Below are 23,747 nucleotides of genomic sequence, written 5' to 3'. Positions count from 1 at the left end.
AAATCGTTTCTTTTTATGTGTAAATAAATTTAAGCCCAAAAAATAAAATAACTTACGTAAAAGTACGTAAGAAATGCGACATTTTTATATTAATTCCGTGTATCGTCTTTAAATTGTCTTATGATGTAAAATTGTAATTAATTCTTAAATGTGAGATAGCATACAGATGTTAAAATTAGCGAAAGAGAGCAACTGAGTTTTTAATTTTCAAATAATGCATCAAACGTAGTCGAAGCGGCATCAACAAAAAAATTTTATGCGATCAGCGGCGCCGGAAAGGAGAGTAGCGAAGTCTGTCGAACATTTTTCCACGCTATACCCATCCAGAACAGGAAGAGACTGAAGAAAAACGACAGTAAAGTTGCCTTCACTTGTATACTTATATATATAAACACGAGCTATCGTCTGGCTCCTCCCCACCCCCCCCCCTCTCTCTCTCTCTCGCTCTCTCTCTCTCTCTCTCTCTCTCTCTCTCTCTCTCTCTCTCTCTCCCCATCACAGCCCTGATGCCCGCTCTCATTCTCCACTCTTGGCGATGTCTCTCTCATAATTATTGCTCTCTCGAATGATTTTGTAACACACAGTTGTACATTAAAGATACACTATGTGATCAAAAATATCCGGACACCCACAAAAAATACGTTTTTCATATTAGGTGCACTGTGCTGCCACCTAATGCCAGGTACTCCATATCAGCGACCTCAGCAGCCATTAAACATCGTGAGAGAGCAGAATGCGGTGCTCCGCAGAACTCACGAACTACGAGCGTGATCAGTTGATTGGGTGTCACTTTGCTTCATACGTCTGTATGCGAGAATTCCACACTCCTAAACATCTCTAGGTCCACTGTTTCCTATGTGATAGTGAAGTGGAAACATGAAGGGATACGTACAGCACAAAAGCATCTAGGCCAACCTCGTCTGTTAACCGACAGAGACCGGCGACAGTTGAAGAGGGTCGTAATGTGTAACAGGCAAATATCTATCCAGACCATCACACAGGAATTCCAAACTGCATCCACTGCAAGTACTATGACAGTTAGGCGCGAGGTGAGAAAACTTGGATTTCATGGTCGAGCGGCTGCCCATAAGTCACACATCGCGCCGATATATGCCAAACGATGCGTCGCTTGGTGTAAGAAGCGTAAACATTGGACGATTGAACAGCGGGAAAATGTTGTGTGGAGTGACAAATCACAGTACACAATGTGGTGATCCGATGGCTGGGTGTAGGTATGGCGAAAGCCCGGTGAACGTCATATGCCAGGGTGTGTAGTGCCAACAGTAAAATTCGGAGGCGGTGGTGTTGTTGTGTGGTCGTGTTTTTCACGGATGGGGCTTGCATACCTCGTTGTTTTGCATGGCACTATCACAGCACAGGCCTACATTGATGTGTTAAGCACCTTCCTGTTTCCCACTGTTGAAGAGCAATTCGGGGGTGGCGACTGCATCTTTCAAGAAGATCGGGTACCTGTTCATAATGCAGGGCCTGTGGCGGAGTAGTTGCACGACAATAAGTCCCTGTAATGGAGTGGCCTGTACAGAGTCCTGACCTGGATCCTATAGAACACCTTTGGGATATTTTGGAATGCCGCCTTAGTGCCAGGCCTCATCGACTGACATCAATACCCCTCCTCAGTGCAGCACTCCGTGAAGAATGGGCTGCCATTCCCGAAGAAACCTTACAGCACCTGATTCAACGTACGCGTGCTAGAGTGGAAGCTGTCTTCAAGGCTAAGGGTGGGCCAACACCATATTGAATTCGAGCATTACCAATGGAAGGCGCCACGAACTTGTAAGTCATTTTTAGCCAGGTGTCGGGATTCTTTTGATCACATAGAGTATTTTCATGCTAGGAGAACTGCAAGACAACCGACGTATCGTTTGCTGGCCGCTGCCGAACATCATTGATGTACGAATTTGTACAGCCACTCGTGCGTCTCTGAGATCTGTTAACTCGATCTGTAAATGCATTTTCCAGGCAGCACTTCAGTGCATAATGCGTAATATTAAATATCGGCATACAGCCAACAAACGAAGTTCGCGGTCGTTCCATTCCACGGTATGAAAGCAGGTTAGACAAAAGCTTGAATTATCAATTTTCCTTCTCTCAGTGGTAAATTTATCTTTGCCGTGTGATAATTTAAACTTAAACTACTTTTTGCTTGGCTGCTTCTTCTGATTAACGGCACTCCAGTTAATTTCCTCTTATCAAAATTTATTTTTCAATTGCCACTACAGAGTGCCACACAAAATAGAGAAAACATTTTTTAAGAAAAGAATAATTCAACCTCGTTCTTAGTTATTGAGTCCACCTACTCTTCAGTATATTTCTGTAGCTCTAAATTTAAAAAGATTCTATTTTCTTCTTCTATCTGCTACTTATCGTCCATGTTTCACTTCCACACAACACTAAACTCCATAGAAAGACGGCCAAAGAGTACTTCCAAACACTTAAATTTATGTTCGTTATAAGCAAATAACTCCTTTTTAGAAATATTTTTATTGCTGCTGCATGTGTGCATTTTACATCCTTTCTACTTCTGTCATTATCACTCGTTCAGCTACCCTAACGGCAAACATCATATCCGACTTTTAGTGTCTCATTTTCTAGTCAAATTTCTCCTCCATATCTCGATTTAACGCAACTACATTTCATTACCAGTTTTGCTTTAGTTGATGCGAAACTTATTAGGTCTTTTGAAGACAGGATCCACTCCTTTCAACAAATGCTCCATGTCTCTTGTTGAGAGAGACTGTTACTATGTGGTCGACGAACTTAGAGGTTTTTATTTTTCTCTCTAATCTCTATTTCCCTTTCCAAATTTCTCTTTGTTTTCTTTTTCTGCTTGATCACTGTACAGACTGAATAACACTGTCGCAGGCTACAACCCTGCCTCACTCTACTTCCTTATCACGTTCTCTGGCTCTTGCAAGTACATTCTGGTATGTGTACAAGTCGTAAATAACCTTTGGCTCCATGTATTTTACCCCTGATACGGTCCAGATTTCAAAGAGTGTATTCCAGCCAATATTATCATCCGTTTTCTCTAAATCTACGAATGCCATAAACGCTGACTTGCCTTTTTCATTTTATCTTCTAACATAAGTCGGAGTGTCAGGCTGCCACGAGTGTTCCTATATTTCTCCGGATCGAAAAATTGTCCTTCCCCGAAGTCGGCTTCTCCTAGTTGTTCCATCTTTCCGTAAGTAATTCGTCTCAGTATTTAGTAACCATGACTTGTTAAACTGAATTTTGTGTTACAAACACAGGCAAGCACATGTCTTCTTATAGCTATAAATGTGACATTCTTCTGTAAGACTGACGGTATTTCATCTGTCTCGTATATCTTGCACACCAGGTGGTACAGTTTTTCACAGCTGAATCTTACGAAGATTTCATACATTCTGAGATCTACTCCGGAGGTATTGTTTCGACTTAGATGTTTCAGTGCTGTTTCAGATACTTGTTGTCGTATCCAAAATCCCATCCAATATTCATGTTCTTCCCCTCCACTTTATATAATACTGTGTTAGAGCTCATTCTTCCTATGAAGCTCTCGTATATGCAATGATGAGTCAAATATAATGACCACTGTTCACGCGACACTGACAAGGGAACCTCCCCATCGCACCCCCCTCAGATTTAGTTGTAAGTTGGCACAGTGGATAGGCCTTGAAAAACTGAACACAGATCAGTCGAGAAAACAGGAAGAAGTTGTGTGGAACTATGAAAAAATAAGCAAAATATACAAACTGAGTAGTCCATGTCTACGATAGGCAACATCAAGGACATTTAAAGCGCAGGAGCGCCGTGGTTCCGTGGTTAGCGTGAGTAGCTATAGAACGAGAGGTCCTAGGTTCAAGTCTTCCCTCAAGTGAAATATTTATTTTTGCAAAGTTATGATCCGTCCGTTCGTTCATTGACGTTTCTGTTCACTTTAATAAGTTTAGTGTCTGTGTTTTGCAACCGCACCGCAAAACCGTGCGATTAGTAGACGAAAGGACGTTCCTCTCCAATGGGAACCGAAAACATTTGATCGCAAGGTCATAGGTCAACCGATTCCTCAAGGAAAACACGTCTTATATATTCTATACGACACTAGTGACGGAATGTGCGTCACATGACAGGAATCTGTTGTCGACCCACCTAACTTGTTCACCTGGCGAATGGATAAAAAGATTCTTCTACCTTGCCCGATATAGATTTTCTTGTGGATGTGATAATCACTCCCAAAAAAGTGATGAAAACATAAGAGTCTGTCACATAAAGTGCAACAAATGAATGCAACAGTTTCACAGTCGCACGGTTTCCCCTGTGCTCTGTCAAAACATATGTTTTTAACGTTTTCAAATTTTTCCGCGTGTAGACCGTCAAATCCTGCATATGTCCAAGCAAATCTGAACATGTCCTGGAACTTTGGAAGCGAAGTTGATTATACAAAAATAAAGTTTTCACACAAGGGAGGACTTGAACCAAGGACCTCTCATTTTTCAGTCGCTCACGCTAACCACGGGACCACGGCGTTCCCGGACTCGCACCTTCCTTGATGTTGCATATCTTGCGCATGGACTACTCAGTTTCTATATTTTGCTTAGTTTTTTCATAGTTCCATACAACGTGTTCCTGTTTTCTCGATTGATCTGTGTTCAGTTTCTCAAGGCCTATCCACTGTGCCAACTTATAACTAAATCTGAGGGGGGTGGGATGGGGAGGTTCCCTTGCCAATCGGAGGCATTGCAGGAACGTGATGCGGTGAGGAAAGTACCGGTATACAAGCGGAGCAGAGACGATTATATTGGCCGCAAACGGGTAACTTAGGCTACTGTCAAGCGCAGGTTGTTATGGTGTGGCGCCTGGGAACGGGCACCTCTGCAATGGAGATGCTGGTCGGCCGTTTCGTGTGTTACTGTCATCAGCATCTATGGAAGGTAACTGAGGCACCTTGAACCCACTAGTTATTGGCTATTCGCGCCTCGTCATTGAGCGTGGAGGTGAGTAGGCGGCGATCTATTGCACATCTGGTGATAGTGTACAGTGTTTTCGTAGGCATAGGTGATTATGAGCAACAGAGTTGAGGGTACATGGTTGAACTTGTGGCTCTGCGTCAAACGACCCCTACATGATCCTATGTTGATCCAACGACATCGTCATTTATGATTGCTGTGGAGGCGGGGTCATAACAGTTAAATCGCGGATCAGTGTAAAAATGTCGCCTGCTCGGATGAATCACGTTTCTTGCTGCACCAGCTTGGTGGCCGTATGCGAAACTAGGCGAACGGGTCCTCGAAACTTGCACCACACCACATACTCAGGCCGATGGAGGTGGTGTAAGACTGTGGGTGACATTGACCTGGGACGTGAATTCGTGTTGATGTCTTTGCATCAGATTCACCTGAAGTGAATCTGACGGAACACACTTGGACGTTTTTTGCTAGCAGCCCTGTGCCCACACACCCTGGCCTGTAATTTGTGGAAGCGCATGGACCTCTGGTGTCACGTACCTCTGGATATCTACCAAGGACTTATAGAATCCATAGCATGCAGAATCGCTGCCATATTTCGTTCCAAAGGTGAAAAAACAAGCTGTTAAGCATGTTATCATGTTCACTGACGTTTGGGATATTTAAATCGCAAAGCAATTGTAATGTCCCCACAGAAAATATCCTCTACCACCACCAATTAACATTTTCAATCAAACCATCCACATTCATTCACTTTGGAAAAGTTACCTGATCTGATTTTCTCGTAATATATGCGGCGACAGCTCGACGACGCCAAAGTATTTTCTAGTGCGTTTATTCTTTGAAATAACAGAGTGCATATATGCATTCTCTATGGTTGTTAGAGTGGTAACTAGGACAGCTTCTGGAGTATCAGTTGAGGGATTGACGTGTTTCTTAGAGATACATATTCTGCTTTTCTTCTCGCTAAAGCGAGCCAATTAACATTTGTGCCGCTAGCGGTTTGTTTGAGGAGAAAGAGACTGTAAAAGGAAAATAATTAAAGGCGTGGAATCACCGGAGATCTGGATATGTAACGGAGATGAATTTAATACACAGTTTCCTCCATAAATAAGGTTTGTGACCTTTTTTTTCTGGAGTGAATGAACAAATGAGGTTTTTTCTGAATCATTTGATGATCACGTTGGCCCTGTAATTAGTGGGGAAGTTTCAGCTGTGTCGAAGAGAGCATGCAATTACTGAGTCTGTGTTAAATCGTCCAAAAAGGCTTCGTACACATCTGGAATTCGCAATCTTTCGTAAAAGGAACAAATTGTCAAAACGATTGATTCTCCCGACTGACTGCAGTGTTTAACAGTAATAATAAATGTAAAGATCTCTTACAGCAAGCCAGCCGCTGATTACCAAGACGAAGGACTTCACCAAAGATCCTATTTGGCAGATTTCACGTAATGAAATATTATATTAAAAACTGTACATAGATAAAGGAGAGAAAGAGTGAGAGCGAATGAAAATAGAGATAATACTAATAATCCTCCATTAGTCTAATTTTTCGCCTGTCTTATCACGGATCAGCCAAGAACGGGGAGGGCCTTACTTTATAGATTTATGTGTGAAGGTGAAGTGATCTTAAAGGCAACAGATACACGTCTATACAGACAAGACATTACACAGAGATAGCGGCTAGCTGCATTCATCATCTATTCTTAGATAAAGAGACGGCAACTTATTATCCGAACATTTAAAAAATGTTAAACGCTACTTGTCCAGAAAACTGCATTTTTTTCAGGCCTCAACGATTTTGTGGCTATCATTCGTAATTTCGGTTAGGGTAGTGGGTCGGATTCAGTAATGTAACATCTACATGATCACAGTCGAAAGTTATAGACGATAGGAAGGTGCAGTCTACGTACAAAACTTGCAGTGTTCCTGCTGTGCTAAGCGTCGTAAACAACTGTACAAAAAAAAATCTGTGCCCTTGACTGCAAGGCGGGCTGCTAAAGTCATTGCTTTTACCCTTTACGAACCTCCTCCTCTTCCTCACATTAGCGTATCCAGTGAAACTGTTTTGTCGCAAAGCAACACTTGCTACATTCATACAACTATTCCACATTACCTTGAGCTCTGAACACAATTCTTTGGCGGCAGTGCTGAAATGCAATTCTAAACATCATGGAAGGAATTTAGATTTGTGATGAAGTGAGGCTTCACAGCAGTCAAATAATTGTGAAACGTCATTGCAGATGACCATCAGCTGTTCATTTCTCTGCTCAGTGCTACCGTTTTCGATCAGTAGACCATCATAAAGCCGAAGCAAAGCATAGCGAGCTTGTCACTACAACATTTGGCAAAAATGGTTCAAATGACTCTGAGCACTATGGGACTTAACATCTTAGGTCATCAGTCCCCTAGAACTTAGAACTACTTAAACCTAACTAACCTAAGAACATCACACAACACCTAGTCATCACGAGGCTACAACATTTGATCGAACAACTTCGATGTAGGTAGGAAAATGTAGATTCTCTTGGAGATTATGGACTGTAAACTCCGTTCTTATACCAATATCGAAGCTGTTAAAATCAGATGTGGTAGTGAAAAGATGGTTACGCTTTGCTTCGTCTTGACAATGATCTACTGATCGAAACAGGTAACACTGAGCATAAAAATAAACAGCTGATGGTCATATGCAATGAACTTTCATATAAGAATCCGAATCTAAAAATAAAAGCTTCTTACTAATTTTATTGGTGATATTTCAATGTCACAAAATAGTAGTTAAGACTAACCATTCCAGCAACTAATTGGTTCTTTGTCTGGGTTACTTAAGCTGTTTATGTTAGAAATTATTTTGATCACTGTGCAATGTAGTCGGAAGATTTCCCTTGCACTCAATTCGGTGAGATGATGCCAGCCTGCTCCCTACCTGATCCGACATTATCCTCTCGTGAATCTTCCAGAAAGAAGTCTGTTATGGTTGCAGAGTCACTAATTTACGCTGAATTAGGAAACTACTAAATCACAGGTTCAAATATATTTCCTGGGTGATGAATTCTCGGCAAAAATATTAGTTTACATAAATTAAATTATGGGCTATACTTACGGCGTTAGGATCAGCTGATAAAAATGTCATTCCAACAAGTCTTTGAAGATAGAGAGGCCGTTTTACAACATGATGGACATTAGAGATGGGCAAAGTCGTTCATCCTTGGGAACTACACTCCTGGAAATTGAAATAAGAACACCGTGAATTCATTGTCCCAGGAAGGGGAAACTTTATTGACACATTCCTGGGGTCAGATACATCACATGATCACACTGCCAGAACCACAGGCACATAGACACAGGCAACAGAGCATGCACAATGTCGGCACTAGTACAGTGTATATCCACCTTTCGCAGCAATGCAGGCTGCTATTCTCCCATGGAGACGATCGTAGAGATGCTGGATGTAGTCCTGTGGAACGGCTTGCCATGCCATTTCCACCTGGCGCCTCAGTTGGACCAGCGTTCGTGCTGGACGTGCAGACCGCGTGAGACGACGCTTCATCCAGTCCCAAACATGCTCAATGGGGGACAGATCCGGAGATCTTGCTGGCCAGGGTAGTTGACTTACACCTTCTAGAGCACGTTGGGTGGCACGGGATACATGCGGACGTGCATTGTCCTGTTGGAACAGCAAGTTCCCTTGCCGGTCTAGGAATGGTAGAACGATGGGTTCGAGGACGGTTTGGATGTACCGTGCACTATTCAGTGTCCCCTCGACGATCACCAGTGGTGTACGGCCAGTGTAGGAGATCGCTCCCCACACCATGATGCCGGGTGTTGGCCCTGTGTGCCTCGGTCGTATGCAGTCCTGATTGTGGCGCTCACCTGCACGGCGCCAAACACGCATACGACTATCATTGGCACCAAGGCAGAAGCGAATCTCATCGCTGAAGACGACACGTCTCCATTCGTCCCTCCATTCACGCCTGTCGCGACACCACTGGAGGCGGGCTGCACGATGTTGGGGCGTGAGCGGAAGACGGCCTAACGGTGTGCGGGACCGTAGCCCAGCTTCATGGAGACGGTTGCGAATGGTCCTCGCCGATACCCCAGGAGCAACAGTGTCCCTAATTTGCTGGGAAGTGGCGGTGCGGTCCCCTACGGCACTGCGTAGGATCCTACGGTCTTGGCGTGCATCCGTGCGTCGCTGCGGTCCGGTCCCAGGTCGACGGGCACGTGCACCTTCCGCCGACCACTGGCGACAACATCGATGTACTGTGGAGACCTCATGCCCCACGTGTTGAGCAATTCGGCGGTACGTCCACCCGGCTTCCCGCATGCCCACTATACGCCCTCGCTCAAAGTCCGTCAACTGCACATACGGTTCACGTCCACGGTGTCGCGGCATGCTACCAGTGTTAAAGACTGCGATGGAGCTCCGTATGCCACGGCAAACTGGCTGACACTGACGGCGGCGGTGCACAAATGCTGCGCAGCTAGCGCCATTCGACGGCCAACACCGCGGTTCCTGGTGTGTCCGCTGTGCCGTGCGTGTGATCATTGCTTGTACAGCCCTCTCGCAGTGTCCGGAGCAAGTATGGTGGGTCTGACACACCGGTGTCAATGTGTTCTTTTTTCCATTTCCAGGAGTGTAGTTCACTGGTGATCGCTCTTTTTTGGGAAACGTTCATTTTTACTCGTTCGCCTTTCATTGTGCTTGCTATATGGTTCTTATGAAAAATTGAAAAGAAGTAGCATAGGTGACTGAAGATGGAAGGCGCCGGCCATTGTGGCCGAGCGGTTCTAGGCGCTACAGTCTGGAACCGCACGACCGCTACAGTCGCAGTTTCGAATCCTGCCTCGGGCGTGGATGTGTGTGATGTCCTTAGGTTTAAGTATTTCTAAGTTCTAGGGGACTGATGACCTCAGCAGTTAAGTCCCACAGTGCTCAGAGCCATTTGGACCATTTTTTGGAAGGCGCCAAAAGGGGGCACTTGTTTCCCCCCCCCCCCCCAGGAGTACAGAATTTTTCTTCATAACAGAATTCTCACACACTTGTAATTTTCGTGATTCTTCAAGCATCTAGTTTATAGCGTTATGTTGTTGATCGCAGTGAAATAATATAAGTTGGCGCACGGAAAACCGGCCCCGAGTACAGACTGCTCGCCATTTACGCACGATTTGTTGACCGCTACCGGCAGTATAGAAAACCATGTAATAATTAGGCAGAGAAGAAATAACAAATAAACTAATGCAAACTACGTCGAAACAATAGATGATGACTGGTAAGCGGCAATGAGCAGTCTTCTTCTAGGGATCGATTTTTCGTGCGCCGTCCTGTACCACTGAAATAATATTGTAGGAGTTATCATATTCTCTTTACAAAATGTAATACTATACACTCGATTACGAAGCGCGGGCTTCATTCGGTTGTAAGTCGGTCTGCCTTCCATAACAATGAACATGCTCTTTTACCTTGGATAAAAAAAAGACGAAAAATGGCCACTCGTGTATGCCGTGCCGACCTCCTTTGCATGTGTAACAACAAAAAATAGTGAAGTAAGCTGATACGCCGTTTTGTTAACTGAGAAGATGTATGTATTACATACCACGTAATTTTATGTAATTTACATAATTATAAAATACATTTTAATTACTGGTCGTAGACGCTGAATAGAATACGAAAAGAACCAAAAGTTCAGAGTTCAAAAAAGGTTTGAAACAGATCTATAATAGGCGTGCGAAGCGAACGAAACTAACAATAACAACTCTATACTGAACTAACTATGAGCAGCCGGCAGTGGAACTGCGACGAGTGGCCACTCGAAGAAGAACGAGTCCGGCCGAGCGACACCGAGGCTGGAACGAGACCGGCCGACGTGCCGTTTCGGAACGAGACCGACCGTTTCCCGTTCCCGGGAACTATAAGTAGAAAGCTGCGACCGAATTGAACTATGAAAGACCGTTCCTTAGAATTCGTTACTCGCTCGTTCCGTTCATCTTGGTGAACCGTTCCTTTGGACCCGTCAGTTCGCGAATGATCCATCTCTAGTGGACATCACTTTCTTAATGTGGGTCAGCAAAAGACAGACATTTTTACTTTAGAGACTGGTACCCATTTAATCCTTACCGCCTATGAGTTACGAGCTTAGTTAGCCAGTAATTCTGGGATGGAGTTAGCCTTCAAGACAGTAGCGGTTGGCTCGCCACCGAAGGCAGCAAGGAGTTGGACTGGGTGCCGCGTCCTCCTTCGCCGGGCTGTGCCGTTTACCCCCTGCTGGCTGCAATTACTGCCCCGTGTCTCGCCCACACACAGTGGCGAGCTTCAGCGTCTGGAAACCTTCTGACTGCTACTGTTACAAAGGATCGACTCACGTCTCTCTTCCACTACCCTGCTGCCGCCGCCAAGAAGCTTTCTCTTTGTACTTCGCCCTGCTTTGTTACGTTAATACTTTATATCCTTGCGTGGTTCAGACCGTACAAGAACTTTGTAGTTATAATCTTTGTCTAAAATGAAACATCATAATCCTGTTTAGTAAAAAATACAATAGTTTATACGGTTTATGAAAAAAATTCTATTTTAATTTCCCTCGCAGGTGTTCGACCAGAGAAATGCTTCTTGTCTGACCTTAGTGATGCTCGCACAATTGTTCCTTTACGTGCTGTATGAGAGACTGGGCGGCATCCATCTTTGTACCCCTAAAGAGTATTGTACAAAATTTTATAAAATTTATTTTGAAATATGGTGTTAAATATAAGAAAGCCGTTAGGAGGTTCTCGCCTTTCCCTTCACTGCTTCGTACATATTGCTTTCTTACAAATGCTTCCTTTTTCTGCGAAGATCTCTTTAATTTCTATATAGCAGTCTGTATCCTTCCTCTAGCCATGTATGCTTCTACAGTCTGACATGTATCCTCTAACCACATCTGCTTATACATTTTGCACTTTTGTTAGTATAATTTTTTAGAAGCCTGTATCCTCTTTTGCTTGCTTCACTTTCTGAATTTTTTGTTTTCCCTTTCTGTTAGTTAAATGCAGTATGTCCTGTGTTGTCCAAGAGTTTTACTACTCCCTTTCTTCTTGACTATTTAATCCGCAGCTGCCTTCACTATTTCATATTTCAGAGATACCCTTTCTTCTCCGATTGTGTCTGTCTCCCTTGTTTCCAGCGGTCATTACCAAATACCCCTTTTGAAACTTCCAACAACCTCTGTTCTTTCAATTTGTCCAAGCTCCATCTCCTTAACTTTTTAAGTTTCATTCCACAGTAACAGGAATTACATGTCACAAAATCTACATCTCCCCCTGGAAAGATTTGCAGTTAAAATGTGGTTTCGAAATCAATGCATTACCAGTATATAATCTATTTGAAAGTTTCTACTGGCTCAAGGTGTCCTTCATGTGGACAACCTCCTTTCCTTTACACCAAATGTTAAATTATGCACTGTGCAAAATAGTGTCAGGTGGCTTCCTCTTTCATTCATTAACCCCCCAGTCTTTGTTCTTTTTCTGTTTTTCGTACTCTTCCTTTTCCTACTATCAAATTCCAGCCTTCCATCATAATTTGAATAACTTCTCTTATATCATTATCCTTTATTTTAACACATTCGACATTTGCAGAGACGTAAGGCACTTAAGGGTATGATTAAATGAGCCATGCATGGAAGTGAAACATGGACGATAAATAGTTTAGACAAGAAGAGAATAGAAGTTTTCGAAATGTGGTGCTACAGAAGAATGATTAAGATTAGATGGGTAGATCACATAACTAATGAGGAGGTAATGAATAGAATTGGGGAGAAGAGGAGTTTGTGGCACAACTTGACAAGAAGAAGGGTCCGATTGGTAGGACATGTTCTGAGGCATCAAGGGATCACCAATTTGGTACTGGAGGGCAGCTTGGAGAGTAAAAATCGTAGAGGGAGATCAAGAGATGAATACACTAAGGAGATTCAGAAGGATGTAGGTTGCAGTAGGTACTGGGAGATGTAGAACCTTGCACAGGATAGAGTAGCATGGAGAGCTGCATCAAACCAGTCTCAGGACTGAAGACCACAAAAACAATAACAACAAGACACTTAAATTTGTACTACAGTGGTAGGTGTTGAGTTAGTGTCTGCCTAATACACGGTAAAGTGGAGACTACGCTGTTCATAGCATCTTATTCCCATCCCTGATCTCTTATTCTTTAATTTCTAATTTTCCCTTTCGAAGGTATTGTTTAGTTCTTTTGTTTTCAGCTGCAATTTCCTCTGGGTCCACACTTCTTTCATTGTCCGAATATGTTGATACTTCCTCTTCCTATGCCTTTTTTCTTATTTTTTATTAGACATACTCCGGTATGACACCTGCCGAGCCGAAGAACCGAAAGGGAGACTGTTTCACCTCTCGGAATATTGTACTCAAAAGGATGCCATCATCATTATAGCATGCAGTAGAGCTGCAACCATCAATAAAAATAACAGCTGTAATTTTTCCATACTGTCAGCTATTCACATTACCCACATACCAAGATCAGATTAGTTAATTATCCAGGCTGTGCCTCAGTATCTATTGAAAAGTTTGCTGCCCCTCGTCAGGAAACATATGTTAGTGTGGCCTGTCTACAGATGCCCATCCGTTGTGGTTGTTACTGTCAAAAAATAAATAAATAAAATAAAATAAAATTCTATCAATAAAATTCTTCTGGGCTGTTCGCCGCATTGTTAATATATAAAATTGTCCAACGTTTAGGCCACTATTTCAAGTGCCCTGCCTCGGTCTTTGTGCTGAGCAGACTGTGTTTCTCTCTCTCTCTCTCTCTCTCTCTCTCTCTCTCTCTCTCTCTCTCTGTGTGTGTGTGTGTGTGTATGTGTGTGTGTGTGTGTGTGTGTGTGCAACAGAGAGAGAGAGAGAGAGAGAGAGAGAGAGACAGGGAGGGAGCGGAACCATATCCCAACCGGAGCTCATCAAATTATTAGCACACAAGACAGAAAGAATCTGTGTCAAATCACGAATTCGTTAAATATGCGCCAGAATGTTATGGAAACAGTCGTCAGTTTTGTGTGGCAGACACCACAAGACACTTTATGCATCATTATGGGCTTTAGTTAAAATTTCGAGAGCATATGTTCCAAGAAGATCAAGGCTACATTTTACTTTGTCCCACATATACCTTGCGGAAGTGCTACAGCTAGGAAATCAGAGAAATTGCAGCTGCCAGTAATTAGTTCAGTACGGGATGAATGATGTCACGATTAACCCTGCGCTACTCGCGCGGGTTTTGATGTCACACATACTCGCGCGGAGTACAAATGTACTCCACCTTTTTTTTAAAAAAAATTCGTTTCTTCTCTAATTATTTTATGTGTTTTTTACGTCCTTTGAGATGCATGAGTAAATTCGTTACTAATACTTTTGATACGAGGGAAGGAATTAAACATTTAATTTTTTAAACGCAAAATGAGTTTTTGTCACTTCACCCGCTTATTACTCACAACATGCTACATTAAACAGGAAGACATTAAACTATTCAAAATAACTTTAATTAAGAAGCTCATAATACACAAAAAAGTAATCACAGTAGATATGTACAATAAGAAATGTCGTATAATTCTTACAAACAACGCTACTTGTCGAATGTTCAACACACACCCATTCGTTGCATTTTGCACACACTCTTCGTGTTGATTTATTTCTTGATCTGCCACATGTTTTTACAACGTCCTTAGCCCTCTTTCTTTTTTAGTTTAGCTATTTTCTGCTGAGTCCTCTCCTAACATCAGCAGTCTTCGAAATATGAGTTGTCTGGGTATCAAAGACTGTTTCATGCGTTCATGAATCTGCGGTTTCAACATTTGCCAACTAATTTCGTCAATGAAATCAGCTCGTTTCACTTTGACACAGTTTTTGTTTGCTGAATAAATGCATAAAGCACTGATAGCGGTGATATTTAAAATATTGTAAAAATTGCTGTTGGCCATCTTTTAGTAGTTCTTGCTGCATCATAAGTTGAAGAAAGTTGATCGAGTACGTAACCCCAACTTTTGTGCGATTGTAGAATGTAACAACCCCTGGTTTGTTTTTGAACTGGTGGCTCGTCAATCGCTGCATTATTGTGCATACTTGAAAATAAAATTACTGCTTTCTTTTTCCTTTCGCAGTAAAATACAAGTGTTGCATCATGTCTAAAGCCGAAAACAAAAGTTATTCTCGAGAGTTGCTGGGTAAAAATTCCTGAGGTATTTCTTTTTTTGTGTGTTTGATTGTTCCAACATAAGTTGTGTTTTTCTCAAGCAGTTCTTGAAGCAGAGGATAGCTAGTAAGCAAATTATCAACCGTGATGTTACGTCCTGTGCCTAAAATTGGTTTCGCGATTCTCATGACGACCTCCTTCCCTGCATTGCTTACATCAAAAGGCCCCGCCGGCTGTTTTCCACAATAAATTTCCATATTCACAGTATACATTATTCTACAATCCACTAATGCAAACACTTACAGGCCATAATGAGCAGGTTTACTAGGTATAAACTGTCTCAATGGACATCGTCCACGAAAAATAACCAGCTGCTCATCAATTGTGAGGTACTCCCCAGGAGTATAGTACTTCTGAAAGTTTTCTAACACCAAATCCGTAAGTTCTCGTATTGGTGCCAATTTGTCGAACTCTTTTCTCTCTTTTCTGGTGCTTACGGCATCAAATCTCAGGCAACGAAGCAAGAAATGAAATCTGTTCCTCGACATAGTCAAACAGACTTGCAGTATCACTGCATTTCTCATTGTCCCATACTTTGTAAGTATTCAACTTGGAAGACTTTAGTATTCCAAGAATGGCACGCATTTCACATTGACCGGTAAATTTTCCATCTCGGTCTCTAGAAAATTTGTGCCTGATTGTTTCAATATAAATCTTGGCACTTTTCGCGATCAACTCCATTATCTTTCATCAATAACCAAGTTAATGCAATCGATTTCAGAGTTTCATTTTTTTCCTCTCCTTTTGGACCAGGAACACAAAGAATGATACTGATAGACTTTTTAACATTAGGACAAGGCGGTAATTTATTCCATTTTGTTTTATCTTTTCCAAAAGAAAAATCAGATTCTTCACTTGTCTTGTTGAAGTTCTCTTCCTTGTCGACATTATCTTTTTCCGATTTTTCTTCACTTGCCTTGTTGAAGCTCTTCCATATCCACACTGTCTTCTTCCGATTCTTCCACGACATTGTTTCCAGTTTGCTCGGAAGGCTCATTAGTCTGCAGTTCTTCCTCTAGCCATTGCATCCAAACCCTTTCATCAGAAGTGCGATCTGCCATTATAACTAAATAATAACCATAGATTAATACTACAATAACAATCCAAACATATTTCAAATCTAATGGAAATTAAAATTTTTACTTACCATATGAAATATGTGCTGGTACTTCGATGCTCGCGTGGAGTACACGTGTGCGCCAAACACGGCAGGGAACGCAGGACGGCGCACACCACTTACTGTAGATACAGGTTAGAACAAGAACGCCAGACTCTGGGAATTTTAGCCCTGCCACTCTTGCCAACAATAAGAACATAACGTTTAGAACGACAATGGAGTACATTTGTACTCTGCGAGAGTAACCGAGGGATATGAAGTGATGGCTTATCTGGGCGACAGAAATGAGCAGTTGTCACATGGGGACCCATTAATTTCTCCAGTTAATAAACACAGAAATGAAGAATATATTACTTGGTACAAATTATTCCTGAAGCAAAACAATTCTGCAATCGAATTTTGGGACTGTCACAAGGAAGGGACAATAGGGTTAAGCAGCTGGTATGTGTGTAAGGTGTGAGACAAATAACACACCTTACACTGAATTCCTGAAACAATTCTGGTTAACTCAATGTGTCACATGACATAGTTACGTGAAAATGTACTTATTTTATTGATAGGCAAATTGAATAAACAAACTGACACTTCATTAATATAAAGTACTAACACTCACACAAGTAACTGCAAGCAAGTATTTTCAAGACCCGAGCTACGAGACACAATTCTGAGGGAAGGAGAATTTCACGACAGCATGCCCGTCCCGCGTGGCTGAAACTTGGCAGCAGGACACCTAGTGGACACAATGATACCCCGTAGCCACTGTGTAGGCCATCGTCAAAAGCCGACCCTTGCCCCTGCTTTTAACAACGCCCTTCGGAAAGCATTTCTACAGGAACATGGCTGGAGATGGAAGATAAACGTCTTAAGAAACCCAACTCAAAACACTGGTGACTCACTGTAGCGACCTGCATTAAAACTCAAATGAAAGGAAAAGCTGTTTATGTCAGTGTTACATAGCAGAAGTTAAACTCTGCCCTACGAAAGAAATGATGCCTGTGATAGGCTACAAAAACTCTAGTGTGTGGAGTTATAACAAGTACGAGTACTCTGATTGGCCAGATGGGGCAAAAAGGCGTGGCCACCAGCTTTGATATAGGCAGCAAATCGTTGAGTGTTGAGCAAGGTGACTCTCAAGACTGAGACGGTTGTGCGAGTCATTATGTGAAGACTTGTTCACAGGCTCATCTTAACTCGTAAGGAGCTCAACTGCAAAGTCTCGCCGGCCGAGGTGGCCGTGCGGTTCTAGATGCTGCAGTCCGGAACAGCGGGACTGCTACGGTCGCAGGTTACGTACATGTAATTCCACACAAATAACGAAATAGCGTGTGTCACGCCAATTCACATCGCTAGGGAATAACTAGTAGTGTCGGCTTGACCACACTGAATTTATCTTATAGGCATGAAGTGTCCCTTACATAGAATGTTTTATTGGTGTAAAAATGCGGACTAAAAACGTAGTAACGTGACCTCAGAATCCTTGCGATGACCCTAAAACCCTTGTTATGTGTTCATAAAATCAGATAAAACTAAATTTACCCCTCAGACTGGATATCACATGCATCTCTTATGTGTGCAGGTATGTTAACATTGAACCTTTGAATATCAGTAACGAGTAATGTAATGATAAAATTTTCAAGGTCCCAAGAGAACGTCAACTCGAGAATATCTGGTAAAAATTTCCAAGATATGCTCTGAATAGAAATTATAGAAATGGCCATCTCCACTATTTGTACTTTCGGTGTATCTTGGTACGGACACGGACTTCCGAAAATGGGAAAATGACGTTTCTCGACGCATGTCTAAGGAATTTACGATTAAAATTTGAGCCATTTGCTATGGTTAGCTGTTAATTGTGGCTGACGGTGCGAAAACGGCTAAAACCCATTTTCGCTTTTTTCTGCATAAGTGTGGTAACTCTGATTCTCAGTATTTCTTTAATGGATAATGGCATCGGTAAAAGTTTCAAAGTTCTATGAGAATATAAGCTGAAGAACATTTGGCAAAAATTTCGATTATCTGCCATGAATAGGAGTTATAGAAATAGCCAGCCAGCCCCACAACCTACACATTCCTACCAAAGAATTTTGGTTTTTTGGGGTTTGCTCATGAACCGCCCATGAAGAAATGGCGCTTTCATAAGTCACTTAAGGTCCAACTTTCATCACAACCGAGACAAAAATCAGCCGGTTCTATCTAAATTTTGACCCTGTACTGCAGGACCGCTACAGTGTGTTCGTCCTTCCGACAGGTGTACAAATTATCATTGGCCAACGGCTGCCCGAAACACCTGATCCATGTCTATGTGACCAATATAACCCGAGATAAGACTCCTTGAAAAATCTATTTTCACGCGCGGCGTTTTGAAACACATTATTACTGTGCAGTGGCGTCCACGGACCGATGTGAAGAAACAAAAGTGTTTACAATTACGTGTGATAGACCAGTGTTAGCCGAAAGTGGTAACGGTCTCCAAAAGGCCTTAGAAGACATGGGAAAGTTATTTTCAGAGAGATGTAATGTGAAAATAAAGACGCTAAAACCGAAATCCTTGGATGTAGTGAAGTTTCAACAGCACTAAGCCTGCATCTGGACATTCAGAATCTGGAGAAAGTAACCAGTTTTAAATATCTCGGTAGTGGAATTAGAGAGGATGGCAAGTCGTGCCGGAAGATTAAATGTAGAAACGCTCAAGCTAAAACAGAATCCATCAAGAAGAAGAAGAAAAATCTTAGTGAGACGTGGCGCTCGTTACTGGCGCGCCAGTCTCTTGGATTTCCATTATCGATCCTTCGATGATTCTTATCTTTGCTTGCCTCGTTGTTTTCCGCATTCGCGGGGCGAGTGGCAGTTGACGTATGCTCGGGCTACCTGCTGAGACGCCGCGAGGTACGAGGTGGGAACCAACCACGTATATGTGGAGTTGGTTATACGCGGTCTGCCGGTTCAGGATGGAAAATATATGTTGGTTGCCTCCCTGTCTGCTCTACTGATTTTTCTAGCCGTGCCTTGCGACCGCCTAGCTTGGGTTGCTGTCTGGTGTATCCTACACGAGCCATACCGGACGTCCTGCAGAAGTTAAGCAGCCTTGTGTTTTTTTTAAAGAAAAGGAGCAAATGTATAAGACTGTTTGTAACCAGTTTTGGTGGCCTCTTAAGTGTGACCATAGCGTTTACATTGCCTTTGGGGAGAGCAAATTCTTTTAGATTTAAATAGTCGGGGTCCCTGTCCTTTATAATCTTTTGGGGGTTTTATTTGAATTTTCTCTTTGGGGTTCCTTCCTTGTGCTTGGTTAAATGTTTACTTGTATAGCGGGAAGAGACTCCTGGTTAAAACTTGGAGAAGAGGTTTGATGTTACTGCCGCATCCGGCATTCGTCTTTCAATTAAGTGTTGTCATCCCTTCGAGCGACCTGGTGTCACTCCTCGTTAATTAATGCTGGTTTATGTGTACTTAATTTTGAATTGGCCATTTGAGTTAATATTTCGGAGCGCAGTATAACACTAAGGCAACCTTATTGTATACCACCTTGTTCCCCAGTCTGGTACCATAATTTTCAATGGCACGAGTTAGCTCCAGTACCGGTTTTACTGATGTGCTCTCTTAAAAATCTTGTCTTGTATAAGTTTGCCCCATGTGCGTCTGTTAACACAGAGATAAGGTTTAGTGTGACTTCAGTGCTAGTCAGTTAATGGAATCTTCATTTTGGCTTGGCGTTCACTGAAGAGTTTGAGTGGAGAATACTGTGTTTGATTTGTTATTCATTTAATTACTGTAAGTTTGTTTATTTAATGGGGACCAAGACATTTAGAGACTGTTGGTATTAACTCCCCTAGTTGCTGGGTGTTGCTAATTCGTTCCAAAATGGCTTACTGCTTATTCAATGGCAAGGCTGTTGATTAGTTGGTTACTGTGAGTACAAATTCACGCTATTTATTTGTTGCCGAAATTGTTAAAGTATCTGTGTCGTGATTCAATCACTAGCTACGTGTTTGAGCTAAATTGCTATAAACCTTACATTGCCTCTTTATAAGTTGTTGCCAGCAGAAACACTTAAGAGAACTAAGTTTTGTCACTGATTATGTTAACCTTTACTGGGAGCAATATTTCATGTAGTTAAAGTTTGTCTTAAAATGTGTGTTTCTCTCATATAATAAACTAGTGATAAAAGGAAAGGGGCCTGGTCCTTCCTATTATGTCCAGTTTGTAACACGTATCACTTAGTTCAAACACCAGGAAATAGTATGTAAAAACTTTGGTTTGAGACTTGCACTATCTGGCTCGGAGCTATGAATAATGGTGGAGCCAAACTGGATAAGGCAGCGTGCTTTTGAGGCACAGTGCAGCAAAACAATTGGTTCAAATGGCTCTGAGCACTGTGGGACTTAACATCTATGGTCATCAGTCCCCTAGAACTTAGAACTACTTAAACCTAACTAACCTAAGGACAGAACACAACACCCAGTCATCACGAGGCAGAGAAAATCCCTGACCCCACCGGGAATCGAATCCGGGAACAAAACAATTGCTGTATCGTCAAAGGAAGTGGTTTTGTAATCATGACCAACAGACGGTGCCAAAGCAGCGCAACTAATACTAATTGTTAAATATTATGATCAGCCCAGTTGGCAGATGTATGGCATTATCTTTGCTTTCATTTGACTGGTAACTGGGTAACCTGACGGCCAGAAATTTGTATTGCAATCAAAGACGCCAAAGATAACATTGGTCGGTAACGTTGCAGTGACGTATTGTGACCATGAGGTTTTATCACAGATATAAAGATGGAATCTTTTCTCTCTTTAAATTCTAAATTTGCGTTCCCAGAAATAACAAACACAAAGCAGCTTCGAACATGGCTGTTATTCGGTAACCGTATACCAGTTTCAACATAGGATTAAACAGTTAACCATTTGCACATAAGCGGTAAGTACATTGATCTAGTTTCCGATACCTAGGAAGGGTGTCTAAATCAGAGTAAATGTTTGCTACATCGTAAAATACATTTATAAAACGCAATAGTCAGAATTTAGAGCTGCTATGCTCCTATGTGCCCTTTATCACATGTGCCCAGCTGGCAACAACATCAACATGGTAATTAACTCAAAAACTACAAAACATCAGAAAGGTGGAAGCAATATTCCTACTTCTGAATTTATTAGAGCAAAAAACTTCATATTCAGTTTACTACGTTCATCGCTAAGCATGTCAATGCATGCACTTCCTAGTATGTTCCAAAACGCCGCACATAAAAACGGGATTCTTCAGGGGCCCATATGTCGGATTCTGTTGGTGACAGAAAGATGGGGCTAAGTGTTTTGGGTAGCCCTTGGACTAGGGACCATTCTTATGCCCAACAGAATATCGTCTTAGTGTCGCTATCCTACAGTACAGGCTCAAAGTATAAATATTACACACTTACCACTGCTTAGGTAAATGGAGGAAATCGTTTGGTTCTTTTTGCATTTGATGCAGTCTACAGTGCGCCTTGAGGGGCTTGTGGAGGCACAATTAGTTGATGGACGGTTCCTTAGAAGACACCGAAAAAGTTTCTTTAACGTTTTTGTTTTTCGTACCAAAACCGAGCGGCGGAATTTCTTCTTTTTTCTCTTTTTTTAATTCACTATGGGACTCAACATCTATGGTCATCAGTCCCCTAGGACTTCGAACTACTTAAACCTACATAACCTAAGGGCATCACACAACACCCAGTCATCACGAGCCGCGGATTACAAGAGGGCTATATACAGCAAATTGATGTAATTTTTACGATATATTCTTAAGGTTCCGATCTCGAACAACCTTGAAAATGTTTAAGATATCGTGGCCTGTTTCAGAGATACAAATTTACCGTACTTGCACACGAAAAACACGCTCGTAATATCCGGTGTAAGGCGAAAACGTAGTTTATAAAGCGACGTAGCACGGAAAAATACAATCTAAAGTGTCTTCTTTATCATCAGAAACGTTCTGGGTACCTCATGTTTTATTACTCAAGCTTATGCAAAGTTTTTGTGCATGAAAAATCCGATCTGAGGTTTAAAGTTATTTTCACATTACTTCAGTTTCACATAAGTAACCTGTCAGAGTTTTACTGACCCGTAAAGCTCATTTTAAGAGTGGCATGGTCTGCTGGAAAAATAGACTTATAGGAGCATAAAAAGGCGAAAATGCTCCTGTTTAAAAGACCTATCAGAAAATCCAAAGAGATTCTGGTCGTTTGTGAAGTATGCTAGCGTCAAGACACAATAAATGCCTTCTCTGAGCGATAACAATGGAGATAGTATCGAACACAGTGCTGCCAAACCACTAAAGCTAAACAGTCTTCCGAAATTCCTTCAACAAAGAAGATGAAGTAAATATTCCAGAATTATAATCAAGAACAATTGCCACAATGAGTAACATAAACGTAGATATCCTCGAAGTAGTGAAGCAAGTTAAATCAATAAAAGCAAGTCTTCTGGTCCAGACTGAATACCAATTATGTTCCTTTCAGAATAGGCTGATGGAATAGCTCCATACTTAAGTGGTATACAACCGTTAGCTCGACAAAAGATCCGTACCCAAAGACTGGAAAGCTGCAAAGGTCACACCAATATTCAAGAAAGGTAGTAGGAGTAATCCACTAAATTACAGCACCATGTCATTAACGTCGATATGCAGCAGGATTTTGGAAGATACGTGTTCGAACATTATGAATTACCTCGAAGAAAACAGTCTATTGACACACAGTCAACATGGATTTAGAAAACATCGTTCTTTTGAAAAACAACTAGCTCTTTACTCGCACTAAGTGTTGAGAGCTATTGAGAAGGGATTTCAAATGGATTCCGTATTTATGGATTTCCGAAAGGCTTTTGACACTGTACCACACAAGCGGCTCGTAGTGAAACTGCGTGTTAGTGGAATATCGTCTCAGTTATGTCACTGGATTCGTGATTTTCTGTCATAGAGGTCAAAGTTCGTAGTAATTGACGGAAAGTCATTGAGTGAAACAGAACTGACTTCTGGCGTTCCCCAAGGTAGTGTTATAGGTCCTTTGCTATTCCTTATCTCTATAACGATTTTGGAGACAATCTGAGCAGCCGTCTTAGGTTGTTTGCAGATGACACTGTCGTTTATCAACTAGTAAAATCATCAGAGGATTAAAACAAATTGCAAAACGATTTAGAAAATGTATCTGTATGGTGCAAAAATTGTCAATTGACCCTCAATAAGGCAAAGTGTGAGGTCATCCACATGACTGCTAAAAGGAATCCGTTGAAGTTCGGTTACACGATAAATCAGTCAAATTTAAAGGCCGTAAATTCCACTAAAACCTAGGAATTACAATTACGAAGAACTAAAATTCGAAGGAACACACATAAATTGTTGTGGGGAAGGCTAACCAAAGACTGCGTTTTATTGGCAGAACACTTACAAAATGCAACAGGTCTACCAAAGATAC

At 41.9% G+C, this 23,747-nt stretch overlaps 1 protein-coding gene across 1 annotated transcript in view; it reads left to right on the top strand.

Moving 5' to 3' along the window:
- The window catches only part of LOC126187371 (uncharacterized), a 1,107,325-nt gene that overhangs the window by 92,719 nt on the left and 990,859 nt on the right, over positions 1–23,747 (top strand). The gene's annotated exons all lie outside the window — the stretch shown is intronic.

The sequence above is a fragment of the Schistocerca cancellata genome, chromosome 5 (genome assembly GCF_023864275.1).
Source record: "Schistocerca cancellata isolate TAMUIC-IGC-003103 chromosome 5, iqSchCanc2.1, whole genome shotgun sequence".
NCBI classification, from domain to species: domain Eukaryota; kingdom Metazoa; phylum Arthropoda; class Insecta; order Orthoptera; family Acrididae; genus Schistocerca; species Schistocerca cancellata.
This window is presented reverse-complemented; position numbering and strand designations above follow the sequence as displayed.